At 39.8% G+C, this 13,868-nt stretch overlaps 1 protein-coding gene across 1 annotated transcript in view; it reads right to left on the minus strand.

Moving 5' to 3' along the window:
- Positions 1 to 13,208, minus strand: part of LOC136875114 (zinc finger protein 501) — a 66,945-nt gene extending 53,737 nt beyond the window's left edge. The window contains exon 1 of the mRNA XM_068227998.1: positions 13,142 to 13,208. The gene's annotated coding sequence lies outside the window, so the exon portion shown is untranslated. The remainder of the gene's footprint in view (positions 1 to 13,141) is intronic.
- Between the last annotated feature and the right edge of the window lie 660 nt (positions 13,209 to 13,868).

A 13,868-nucleotide genomic window follows, 5' to 3' on the forward strand; every position in this document is an offset into this window, starting at 1 on the left:
CGCCACAGAGCCGGGATTGCTAGTACCACAAAAATTCCAGGATAAAGCTGTAAAATGTACTAGTCCTTGTTCCTGGCAGGCAGAAAATCGAACGAACAGCCATTGAAGAGGGCAACTGTCTGTTCTACATCGAGCTGCCATCTGTTTACTTTGATCAGAATACCAAAGCAAAATTCCTGATTGACACCGGATCTGGCCTTTGCTGTTTCCTGTGTAAGCTTCTGGGAAGCACATGAAAATCTTCCAGGTAAGAGCTGAGTAGTACAATCAGGAGGTATGGTAGCCTTCCCATGAACCTCAACCTTGGTTTACATCACGACATTTGCTGGCAATTTGTCATTGCTGAATTTAGAACAACCATCATTGGTTCTGATTTTCTGGCTTACTACTATTTACTCCCTGATTACCATAACAGATGCCTCCTCAACGGTGCCACCGGCCTACACATTAAGGCATCTCTGGCCTCTATCGAACAGGCCAGCATAAAGACTGCTGCAGTATTCACCGACTCACCTTTTAGCATGTTGCTCACTGACTTTCACTCCATTACCTGCCCACCTGGAATCCAACGCGATACTAAACACAATTACATACAATTTACAATATATTTGTTTAATGTTAACCTAGTCAATACTTACAATACCACATTTTGTGGTTATATAATTACAAAAAATAGAAAGATTGTGAACATGTTTCGCCCTTCTTAATGGGCATCATCAGCACAATGGATAACCTTAAAACAAATAATTACAATTAAGACCGTTTACAATTGTTGATCATATAGGATATATATCCCATTTTAACGTATTCTCACCTGAATGTGTTTTAACCAGTTTAACTCAAAAAGAAACACCCAATATTCATTCCTAACCTAATTTTCTACAAAAGAAACATATGTTTTATACATATTTTATTCTTCAAATCTACTTGGTGGTGAACACGACAATAATATTGACTTTCACCAAAAAGTTAAAAGAAGAGGATCCATTTCAATTCCAGACGAATGCCGATTAAAAAACTTCTCACCAATATAAATATATACTTTTTAGACAATATTGTAAAGTTGTACTACAATAGTTTTAACTTGTGTTTGTAACATTCACGTCAAACCTTCTAATCATGATAACGAAAATAACTTTTAACATCACAACATCTCATTCCAATCTTATATGATCAACAATTGTAAACAGTCTTAATCGTAATTATTTGTTTTAAGGTTATCCATTGTGCTGATGATGCCCATTAAGAAGGGCGAAATATGTTCACGATCTTTCTATTTTTTGTAATCATTTAACCACAAGATGTGGTATTGTAAATATTGACTAGGTTAACATTAAACAAATATTTTGTAAATTGTATGTAATCATTGTCGTCAATACGAACCGAAAATGAGGTTAATGACTTGTAATTAAACACAATACCGTACATCACATTAGGATAACCGAAGGGCCACCGGTCTCTTGTCGATCTCGTCTGGGACCTCAAAAATTCCAGACGGCAAAGAAAGAATTCAAGGACAAGGTAAGGTGCGGTACAGCGAGGCCTTCTAACATTCCCTGGTCCTCACCCTTGCACCTAGCACCTAAGCGGGACAACTCATGGCATCCATGTGGCGATTACCGGGCACTGAATGCAAGGACAATACCCGACTGCTACCCGGTATGTTCGAATTTCCCTACATTTCATTTGGGTTATGCAATGCTGGACAAACTTTCCAGCATTTTATGGATGAGTTCACTAGGGATTTAAACTTCTGTTTCCCGTATATGGACGATATCCTGGTGAGTGCATTGAAAAGTTGGATCTGAAACACTTTTAATTCACTGTAATCTCAGTTCAATACGGGCCATAATGAAATTTCTAACTTTCAATCCTGGTGTTTTCATGGGATGCTGAAGAACATATGTACCATCTCCGTGGACTTTTCCAGAGATTAGCCCATTACGGTGTATTAGGTGCAAGTGAGGTAACCTTCTTGGCTATCAGCTCTCAAAGGATAATACAAAACCTCCACCAGAAAGAATCCAATTTCCCCTGGAATATTCTCTACCAAACACTGTCCAGGGCCTCTGCCAGTTCTTAGCCATGGTCAACCTCTTATAGAAGTATCCTACCACATACGGCTGAACTGCAGGTGCTGTTGGTGAATGTCCTTGCCAATTCAAAGCTTAAGGGCTCTAAACCCGTCCCCTGGACTCCAGAATTGCAACATTCTTTCCACAAATGTAAAGAAAGCCTAGCGCAAACCACTGAACTAGCTTATCCATTGCAAGATGTGCCTCTAGGTCTTATTACTGATGCATCAAATACTCAAGTTGGAGCATGTTTGCAACAGAAAGCTAGAAAGCAGCCCCTAGCATATTTCAGCAGAACCCTTCAGCGCATCAGATAACATGGCTGGTTTATTACCGGGAATTGTTAGCTGTGTATGAGGCTGTCCAGCATTTCCGTTATATACTGCAAGCTCAATAATGCACCTTATATACAGATCACATGCCTCTACTTTATGCATTTTCTCAACGCAAACCCCCAGCCCAACTTAATCAGCTGTCCTTCATATCTCAGTTCACAACTGATATTCAGCATACAAAGGGAGCAGGTTAAATTTGTCGCTGATACGATGTCTTGTGTTGAAGCCATCTCACTAGAAGATGACTATGCTACGCTGGCTCTATCCCAAGCGGACGATGACGAACTCAAAGCCTTATTGCATGGTGGACATTGCTGAAATTAGAAATTTTTAAATTTTTGCTAGTGGCTTTACGTCGCACCATCACAGGCAGGTCTTCTCGCGATCATGATATAGGAAAGGCCTAGGAGTTGGGAGGAAGCGGCTGTGTCCTTAATTAAGGTACAACCCCAGCATTTGCCTGGTGTGAAACTGGGAAACCACGGAAAACCATCTTCAGGGCAGCCGACAATGTGATTTGAACCCACTATCTCTGGGATGCAAACTCACAGCCACATGCCCCTATCTGCACGGCCAACTTGCACGGTGACATTAGATACAGTAACCCTCCCAGGCACCATGACTACCATTATACGTGACATCAACTGGAAAACACCGTCCATTCTTGACACATCCTTTTCAACGCAAGTTCTCTGACAAGCTCCATAACTTAAGTCACCCAGACATCCGAGCCACTTCTCCTCTAGTCTCAGATAAATTTATTTGGCCGTCTATTCAGAAAAGCACTAACGCCTGGACTCATGCTTGTTGTGTCAATGCAATAAAGTGAAGCAGCATAATATTGGGGAATTTCCGAGCACCCACAGGCCATTTCAGCCACATTCACTTTGATATTGTTGGCCCACTGCCTGTCTGCGAAAGCTATCATTATCTCCTCACTGCTCTTGACAGATTTACTGGCTGGTCAGAGGCATCGCCCATGCACACCATCACTGCCGTCAATTCAATCTGTGAATTTTCTTTCTCCGGGGGCGGGGGGAGGAGAGGGGTGTATTGTGGCGGCATCTGGAAGAATGAACTCGCCCCAAATATAGAACGCACCCTCATGCACGATGTAACATTGCATCAGGGTATATAACTTCTCGAACGAGCGTCATTCGGCGGCACCGAGTGTGAATGAGCATCATGTCTCTTGTGACTCGTTGGTATAATCAATGTATCTTATACGCAAAAGTGTACTAAAACTGTATGTGGTGACTGTGTGTATCCATGAGGGCTGATTTATTTATGGAATCGATGTAGGGCCGCCTACAACCAAGGCTCCATACCTTCAAAACAACAATCCTTTAAACACAATATTACCGTATAATATGTAATATATCTGAAATAAACTTACCGGTTATTACATTGTACCCGTGCTTAGCTACAGTATTCCACATTGTATTCAAATATCGAAGTAAATACTGTACATGCAGTAAATAAGATTGTTTTAACATTGCATATCTCTTAGCGTTATCCGAGAAAGAGCATGGGGAGGTCCCTATACATTGTTTCCAATGTAAAGTGTTTGTTACAGATTTGTGATATAACGGCAAGCTCACTTGCCTACTGCCATTCACAATCGAGTTGGGAAGTTTACATTATAATTGCAGGCCCCATTGCCTACTGCACGGACACAATCGATTTGGGGAGTTTTCGTTAAAATGGCAGCCTCCTTTCCTACTTCCAGACAGATTACACTTGAGGTGTTTTTATTATATGCCAGGCAATTACCCTACTAATCACTCGAAATTGAGTTGTGCAGTTATCATTATAATGTCAGGCCCATTTTCCTACTGCCAGCCAGCTTACTGCCACTCACACCAAGCTGGTGAGTATCCATCAAAATAGCAGGCCACTATGCCTAATGCCAGTCATATATTAGATGAGGACATTTGTTTATAACGGCAGGCACCCTTGCCTACTGCCAAATGCAATCGGGTAGGGGAGTTTTAAAAAAAACTGCATGCTCCCTTGCCTTCTGCAAGTCAAATCGAGAAGTGAACAAATCATTACAATGGTAGGACTTCCTTACTAATGACAGTTACACAGGAGTTGGAGAAGGACCCCTTTCCTACTGTCAGTCAAAGTCGGTGTGGGGAGTACTGATTACAATAGCAGACAACCCCTTTCTCGATCGCTACAAATCGACATCAGTGAATATATATAGATCGACATACGAAAGTATATGCGTGTTTACAACATTGCAGGCCTTCATTTACAGATTAACTGCTGCTAAACATACGTCATATCGAGAAAGGATTACACCATAAGACGCCGGATTTAGTGGCCTAAATGGCTGGTCCTATGATATCTCATCTATTCTTGGATCAGATGGAGTTAGAAACGTTGAACAGGGTAAAGTTTTTGTAAGATTATCTCACATTGCATTACTTTTCGGATAATTATGTGACAGCTACATACATAGCATTTGGCTCACATATGGCTACTGGGTGGGCCAATTTTCGTGAAGAATTTGACGATTCTGTATTTCATATCAGTAATTGAAAGTATGAATTATCATGTGAAAAGTCCAAATTTACTTAACATCGATTCATAGAGAAAAAGCAAACGTAAAAGGGATACAGATAATGCAAAAAGTCATAAGACCAAGGTTGTAGATCTTTCTAAATTGAACGGAGATTGTGCAATTCGTTATGTGATAGGACTTTCTGAAGATCTGCACCATCATTAAAATTGCCGGCTCTTTAGACATTCTTTGGGGATAAAAGTGAAAAATTTAATGATCATGGAAGTTTTCAGTTCGTTACAGGCTAAAACGTATAATTTTGTCAAGTTTCAATTATCTTTTTTCATCTGGCAGATTATGCCGCAATCTGGATTTTGGGCAAGGAGGGTAAAAATTAAGACTTTCAGGAAACTAAACCAAAAATTATGCAGATGGTCATTATTACCCCTTAAACGGAAAGCTGTACGAAAATTTCGCCAAAATAGTCAATGTAGAGGTACACAGTCGTTACGATTTGATTTATATAGATAAGGAATCTGCTCCATGTACAACACCTTTTGGGATATGTCCGCTGGACTTAACCTGCAAAACTGACCATTCATGATATCTCCCTTATTAATCCTCCTAACGAAAAAATGCACATGAAAAAAAGTTTGAGAGGTGGAATTCCATCACGTTTGGTCGATTTCCAGTCAGGTTGGTCTTGTTCTATATATATTGTGTAAGAGTAAAATCACCATTTCGGTTCCCTATAAACCACCAGTCCATTCTGGAACATGAAATGTTATTGACCTTTAAAACCTACCTTTGGACAGGTGGATGCTAAATATAAACTTTGGTTCGATTATCTTCAGTAGTTTTCAAGTTGTAAGGAATACGCTTTACACGCACCCGCTCGTGAGTTAAGTCCGATGGGACTTGTACCGAAAAATGGTCCGTTAATGATAATTCCCTTATTAATCCTCGTATCGAGATGATGCACATGAGAAACAAGGTTTAGAAGTTAATTTCCATCAAGGTAGATAGATTTCCATTAAGTTTGGTTGTGAATATTTTGTGGAAGTGCAAAATCACTGTTTCGGTTTCGTATAAACCCCCAGTCAGTTCAGTGATTTAGAAACAATATTTGCCCCAAAATCTATCAAGGACAGGTGGATTCTAAATATGAAGGTTGGTGGAAATACATCCAGTAGTTTCTAGCACTCGTGTACATACGGCGTAATTAAGAAAGAAAATAATACAGTTAAGAAAGTTGAAAGTTGAAATTAATAGATTGATTATAACTGAGGACAGCCGGATAACGACAAATATGTAAATGCCAAGTGAATGTATTGGAAAATCAAATGCCCCTCAATAAATTATGCTGGTGTGAGTTATGGATATAATAAAGCGGTAACAGAGGAGAAATTTAGGTGCAGTGATTCTTAGGTAAACAAATAAGAATATGACTAATGGCGTCATTACTTAAGCTATTCGAGGGCGGTTATAACCATCAACGATATTCCGCCAATATCCCACAGATAGGCCGATTGACGCCTCTCTTGCCTTCTACCCAAGGAACTTGCTTGCTTGCTGATGCTTATGGGCTGTGTCTACGACATTTCACCCAGTCAATACTCGCTTACTCATGTAAACACACTAGTATAAATGAAAAACTTCAGTTCAATAATTGATGCTTGAGCTTGCAAGTAGAAAACACAAAACACTGATCTTCACTATATCACATAACAACCCTAGTTTGCTAGAGCAGACTGTTTTCATACGGGAAACTTCCAATCTTGCAATCACACTGCTTCCAAAGCTTCACCCACACGAATAATCCAAAATAGCACTCTCAAGTAATACACTAATGATATGAGGAATCACTCAAATGGAACCTTCAAAAGCATGAGCAATTCTCACCCTATATTACAGACAGAATTATAACACGATATTGGCTTCATCTAGAAATGAATTTAGCACGCTAATAATCTCGACTGTAGGATTACAGAGCAAACAAGAAACACTGGTTGGAAAAACCTGCTTGAGTCACTTGAGATTAGTCATAAGTTTTTTACGGGGGTTAGCATATAAAGAACATTCAAATAAAATGTGGTTGGAGTCGCCATTACGAATATTTGTACCACACAAACAGTTTGTATCCTGCGTTAAATGGAAACGTGATCTATATTGTGGTGTAAGGGCATGATTAAACCGTAACCAAATGATGTTAATAATATGTCGTCTAGAATATGATCCTCGTAGAAACCAAGGTTTAACCAAAAGTGTTGGTTGTAAATGATAATAGAAGTTACCTTTGACTTGTGCAGTCTGCCATTCTTGACGCCCATCCTGTCAGATAACAACTACATAATCAGAAGCAGGAACAATATTGTTAGTATTCGGAACAGGAAGACGAGAATCACGTTTTGCAAGACAATCTACTTTTTCATTGCCCTCGATACCCACATGACCTGGTACCCATACTAAAGTTATGTAAATACCGACGTTGTCAAGCATATAAAGGAGACTCTTGACATTGTATACATACCAATTATAGGATAACTCATACGAAACCAAAGATTGTAATGCACTCAGCGAATCCGTATAGATTGTAACTCGCGCATATCCCTGTCGCTGAACAAAAAGTAAAGCTTGCTGTATAGCGAATAACTCCGCCGTAAAAATCGAACAGTCACTAGGCAAACCATATTGCTCTTGAACATTTAGAGAAGGTATATAATAAGCAGACCCAACTCCATTAACGTTCTTTGCCCCATCTGTAAAAATGTTTTTTTTTTTTTTGCTAGGGGCTTTACGTCGCACCGACACAGATAGGTCTTATGGCGACGATGGGATAGGAAAGGCCTAGGAGTTGGAAGGAAGCGGCCGTGGCCTTAATTAAGGTACAGCCCCAGCATTTGCCTGGTGTGAGTGTAAAAATGTTTATGCTTCGTGGAATATTAGAAAATTTCACTCTTTTAACAGGAAAAATCTCGGTCCCCTGCAGACAAGTAACGTTAGTAGAGCCATTACGTATAGGCCATATTATTTGAGGCTTATAATAAGAAACCTGATAGGGTAAGGTATAGGGTATTAAATTAACACTGTGTATTAAGGTATACTGTTTCGAATTCAATGTAGTAAAAGCATGAAACAGTACTGGCAATCTGCGTAAACCCTGACGCCGTACGGAATAATTCTCCGAGAGTAACTGTAACTTCGGAATTAAAGGATGACTCGTTAAAGAAAACTTTTTAAGTAAATATTTCGTCGCAAGTATTTTTCTACGTACCTGTAAGGGAGCTTCGCAGGATTCAACTAAAAGTGCATTGGTAGGTGTGGACTTTAAAGCTCCAATACAGGAGCGGATTGCTTTATATTGACAAGTGTTAAGAATATTCAAGTTAGTAGACGATGCCAAGTCAAAAATATGTGATCCGTAATCCAATATCGATCTAATAGTGGTTTTGTACAAAGATAGCACCACAACGGGATCTGCCCCCCATTGCCTACGGGTTACAGCTTGTATTACCTGAATATACCGTTCACTCTTCGAACGCAAATATAAAAAATGATGTTTCCATGTAAGTTTTTGATCGATAAATAACCCAAGATATTTATGGTGACTAACCACTGGTATTTCATACTGATCAAAAGCAAGTGGCGATCGGTCATAGGTTCGGTGATGTGTAAATATCATCGCTCGACATTTCGCTATGGAAAGATTTAACCCATGGGCCTCTAAACATGTTCTGGCTTCATGAAGCGTGTAACTAATATGTTGTCTACAGAGCTGTAAATCTTCATGTGTATAATAAAGCAAAAAATCGTCAGCATACGCCTGTAGTCGAGCATGACGGAGAATGACCGTTTCGAAATCTTTCATGAAAAGAGCGAAAAGAATACCACTCAGAATATCGCCCTGTAGCAACCCATTACTTACCTGCCGGGGCTCGATTGTATAAGGTGTCGATTTAAATCTGAGTGTTCGATAAGTCAGAAGTTGTCTGAGAATGATAATAAATCCCTCAGGAATCTTAAGAGTCGCAAGTTTTTCCCATAATATGTTCAAAGGTACGGAATCATAAGCCCGTTGAATATCAAGGAAAACCGCTATGGTACTATGTTTTCTATGACAAGCTAATAGTAAATCGATAACAAAACTATTAAATGCATCAGATGTACTGCGTCCCTTAAAAAAGGCATATTGATATCGAGGCGTCAAGTTATAGTATTCTAATACCCATATGATTCTTCGAAGTAAGATCTTTAGAAAGACTTTACGGAGGCACAAACTGAGTACTATACCACGATAATTACTAACCTCAGTGGGAAACTGCTTATTTTTAAGAATGGGAATTAGAAAAAAGTCATTCCAACTAACAGGTGTACTATGATTGCGAAAAATATCATTATACCTGTTTAATAATGCCTTCTTTGCTTTAATAGGTAATAACTTGAGCATTTAATATGACACATTATCTGGACCTGAGGAGGAATTTGAGCACGATTGGAGTACTGCCTCTAATTCCTAATAATCGCAGGGTTGTAGCAATACGGAAAAATGTGCGTCTAGTGGGTCTTGGGAATGAACATACTGTGGTACAACAAAATCTGGCGTCTCTCTAACAAGAAAATCAGATAATACCTGACCTGGGATGGTCTTGGCAGGGGAGTGCTGCGTAACTCGTGTGATTGCCCTGATGGCATTCCACAAGTCTGCAATTGGAACCTGACGCGTGAAGGACGATATAAACTCCCTCCAAGCGACACAACGTTTTTGATGGAAAATTCGGCGAGTTTGTGCTATGTGTCGTTTGAGCCGGAAGTAATTTTCAGGTGTTGCGTGCTGCCTATATTGTCAAAAAAGTACTTTGCGGGTTTGAATCAGCAAATGACATTCCTCGTCCCACCACTTAACAAGCGCAGGTTTCCTAGAAGATAAAGGGGGTGACACAATAATGGGGTGGTGAAGATTAATATAATCTGTTAAAATCTGCAGTAAAGTTGGATATGAAAAATTATTTTCCGGTATTTTTTGTAACGCATCCTCAATGTAAGCGGTATATATTTGCGGTTTAAATCTCCTCAAAGATCGAATCATGTTATTTTGAAATGTGTGCTGCGGTGGAGAAAAGGGTCTGCCTACACCATAAGAAATAACAATAGGGAAATGATCACTGGAATAAGTATCACTCAAAGTATGCCATGTAGTGATAGACACCATATTTCGCTTACACAATGTTAAATCTACTGCGCTAGGAGGGGCAGAAGGCGCAGTTAAACGCGTAGGAGAGCCATCATTCAAAACAGCAAGAGCATGGTTATTTACTGCATTAAGGAACTGTGTACCTTGAAGTGTATCCAAATTTCCTTCCCACAGTGTGTGATGAAGATTAAAGTCCCCAAAGATAAAAACATATGGTTCGGTAGTAAATTGTTGAAAGAATTGATTCCATTGTCCCTCAGTAATGGAAAATTCAGGAGGACAGTAGATATTCACAAGTAAAATATGCATATAATATAATCCTATAACATATGTATGGGGTATGGCCTGAATATTCGAATGAATGCGATATGTCACGGACGAGTGGACCAAAAAGGCAACCCCACCGTAACCGGGTCCATCATTACGTAAAACTTTGTAATTAGGATACTTAATGCAAGTCTCAAGATTAAACCATGTTTCTTGTATAGCTAAAAAGTGAGGTACTGTTTCCTGAATTAATTTAAATAGCTCATGACGTTTGTTCAAGCGACTTCTAGCGTTCCATTGAGTGATTCTGATCATAGAATTGAATAAAACTGCAAACCCTGTCCCTTAACTGGAATACATTATGAGCTAACGCGGGGTGATCACCCAATAATTGTACCAATTGCTGAATAGATTGATAAAGACCACTTTGAAGATATTCTCTTTGCCTATGAAATGACAAAAGCGGTTGCGCCATTGAGACGCTACTCGTGGCAACAGGTTCGTCCAAAGGTGCCTCCATCCGCCGGCTTGCGCCATTGGAAGCAGGTGTAACTCTTGAAGCTGCCATCTCCATGCGGGGAATCTCCCGAACCAAATTTTGATAACCTTCCTTATCATATCCTGGGGCTGGTACTGGTCTCGGTGATTTTAAAATTACTTGTGTAAATTTTCTCTTACGAGGATTCGACTGTGTAGGAGTCTGCTCCTCCCCAGTTAAAGGGGGAAAATTTTGGGAATTGTCTACTACATTATATTCACTAGGTTGGACTTTTTGTACAGCGTCCTTGAACGATAAGTTCTGATGGCTCATGATCTTTTTAATGTGGACTTGCTGTTGGTGAGTTGGACAGTCAACATCTCCAGTTGAATGGGTGCCGCGACAATGTACGCATTGCAGGAAAGTTTCCGTACAGTTCGCCGTAGTATGGTGCAATGCACATTTCCCACACCTTGGACTTGTCGCTCTGCAATGCTTATCAACGTGACCGTACCGTTGGCATTTTTTACAAATGATGGGAGCAAAAACATATGGCTCCACCTCTAAATGCACCTGATACTGTGGAAGTTTCTGCGCACGAAAAACCACTTTTATAGATCCAGTAGGGACATACTGTGTTCCTTCTTCGTTAACAATTCTACGGTTCAAACGCTTTACAGATTTTATAGCAGCAGGAGACTTTAAGTGCTTTAATATAGCATCCTCTTTCAAGGTCTTCTCTACTCCCCTGATAACTCCTACCCGCAATACATTAGAGCTAGGTATGTATGCCCGTAACTTAAGCTCAACTAATAAAGGGTGTTTCAAAAATGAATTTGCCTGTACGGCATATACAAATTCTATTTGTACCCTATTACGTCCCTTGCGGGCCACTGATTTTATGCCTGGAATATTTTTCTCATAGAAAATTCTACCCAGGGTCATAGGATGCATGTTACCGACATTGCCTGTTGCTGTGGACTCCACAAAAATAATGAAAGGTCCATAGTGAGTACTAGGATAAAGTTCCTGCGACTCAGTCTTCGAAATCGAAGCACCAGTCTCTTTATTCACCACCGCATTTGGTGTATTCGAGTTACTCACTGTACCACTATTCTCACTTGGACTATCATCCTCATCCTGGTCCATTTGAACTGTCTCTTCCCGAGCAACTGTGAGGGTTGAAGGATCAGGAGACTCCTCACCACCACTTTGCTCCCCCATAACGTACGAATTACACTTGTAGAATCACTACTCAATACCGTCCACGCTACCTCTACACAGTGACTGTCCACTCAACTGCACACTAGCACTGCTAAGAGGGAACTGTACCCAAGGAACAATAACGAATTTAAAAGCATGATGATGAAAATGGCAATACATTACTTCCCTGCTGAATGCAGTCAGAGACGTTGCCATGGTAACCTGTAGGTTTGTTGTCGGTCTGTTGGTCACTCAATGCAGAGCATGATGCCAGCAGAAAATTGTAAATTTCTCCGTCATGTAAAGAGTAAGGTAAATTATGAACATAACGAAAGTTGTTTATAACGAAGAGGCGTTTCACGTACGGTAAACGGAGTTTACAGAAAATCAACACTATAAGAGAAAATGGAGGAAAACCATTCTGGTGTTCCTATAAACCCCCCGTCTATTCAAAGATTTTAAAACGATATGCATATCGAAACCTTCCCCGGGATGAGTATACTCTAAATATGAAGTTTGGTTGAGATCTATCCCGCCGTTTCGACGGTTTTGAGTTGACCTAAAACGGATAAATATCTGAAATATCCGCAAAACAAAAGAAATTACAGACAGCGGACCCCGTACATTAAAGCAGCCTAAACTGTGTTAAAATTAATGTACATGGTTGCTGAAGCGGTTTGGCACGTTAGAGTTTACGTTGAAAGTTCCTCGTAGCGAACCATGCAGAAATGACACAACGGAATAAAACTGCATTAAGTACGGCCATACGCGCCAAAAACCAAATGCATATCATATATTAAACGACAAAATAAGCACTTGGAAACCGAACCGTCCTATCGTAATAATAAGTTGATGTGACCGGGTGAAATAATAGAGCCCATAATTTCTCCAACAACAACAACAACAACAACCCATAACATCTCTTGAAACAAAGATGGCTATAAAAATTCATCCTCCTACTTCATTATGAGTAATTAGTACCAATAAAAATCACTAAGAATCCTATGTTGCGTCACCTGAAAATATGCTGAACACATGTGGGCAATTTTCAATACAATATTGCCCAGTCCCCTACTTCTTTACCATTGCCCGATAGGACACTGCACTCGCACTTATTCATGCGATGGAAGTCCCAAAAGCAGAGTTGAACACAACGAGCTAGAATAACATAGAGAGGCTGTATACCTGACATCAGCGCTCCCTGCTTGAAGCAAGTTGATAAGAGGCAGCCATGTTAACGGTTGTCAAAACAAAGCGAATTGGCGCGAGAGCGTATGTTGAGGTGACAGGGAGATCGTGAATGCCAATTTCATTCCCTAAGTTTTAAGAAGGGAAAAGATAGATTCTCGCTTTCAAGAATGCCAGTCGTAAGCTCAGTGTATGGTTGTATTAATCGGAGTAATAAAACCAAGGATATATCGTACTTTAAGTAAGTATTACTGAATTATAGCCGAGATTCCTTTTTGTAATTTCTGTTTGTAATTAAATCCATTTTATAGTTTACTTAGCGAAAGTACGGATAGCCACGGTAATTATTTGTCGAATTTTGTTTCAGATTTCGTTTAAAGAACAAGGAATTAACCGAACAATGCGTTGTGAGGGCGAAAAGAGATAAATGGTATCCCACTCAATTCAGTTGCTTATGCTCTGTACATTTCCAGCCCTATTTAATTTTCATTCACATTTACAAATAAAGGAAATGGAACGCCCACCACCAAGAAAACGTAACCACAAAAAAATCACTTATTTCGTTCAAACGTACACCAAGTATGATAAATACAGCATTTTACTGCTATTTTTGAAATGTATA

Source organism: Anabrus simplex, chromosome 5, assembly GCF_040414725.1.
Source record: "Anabrus simplex isolate iqAnaSimp1 chromosome 5, ASM4041472v1, whole genome shotgun sequence".
Taxonomy (NCBI): domain Eukaryota; kingdom Metazoa; phylum Arthropoda; class Insecta; order Orthoptera; family Tettigoniidae; genus Anabrus; species Anabrus simplex.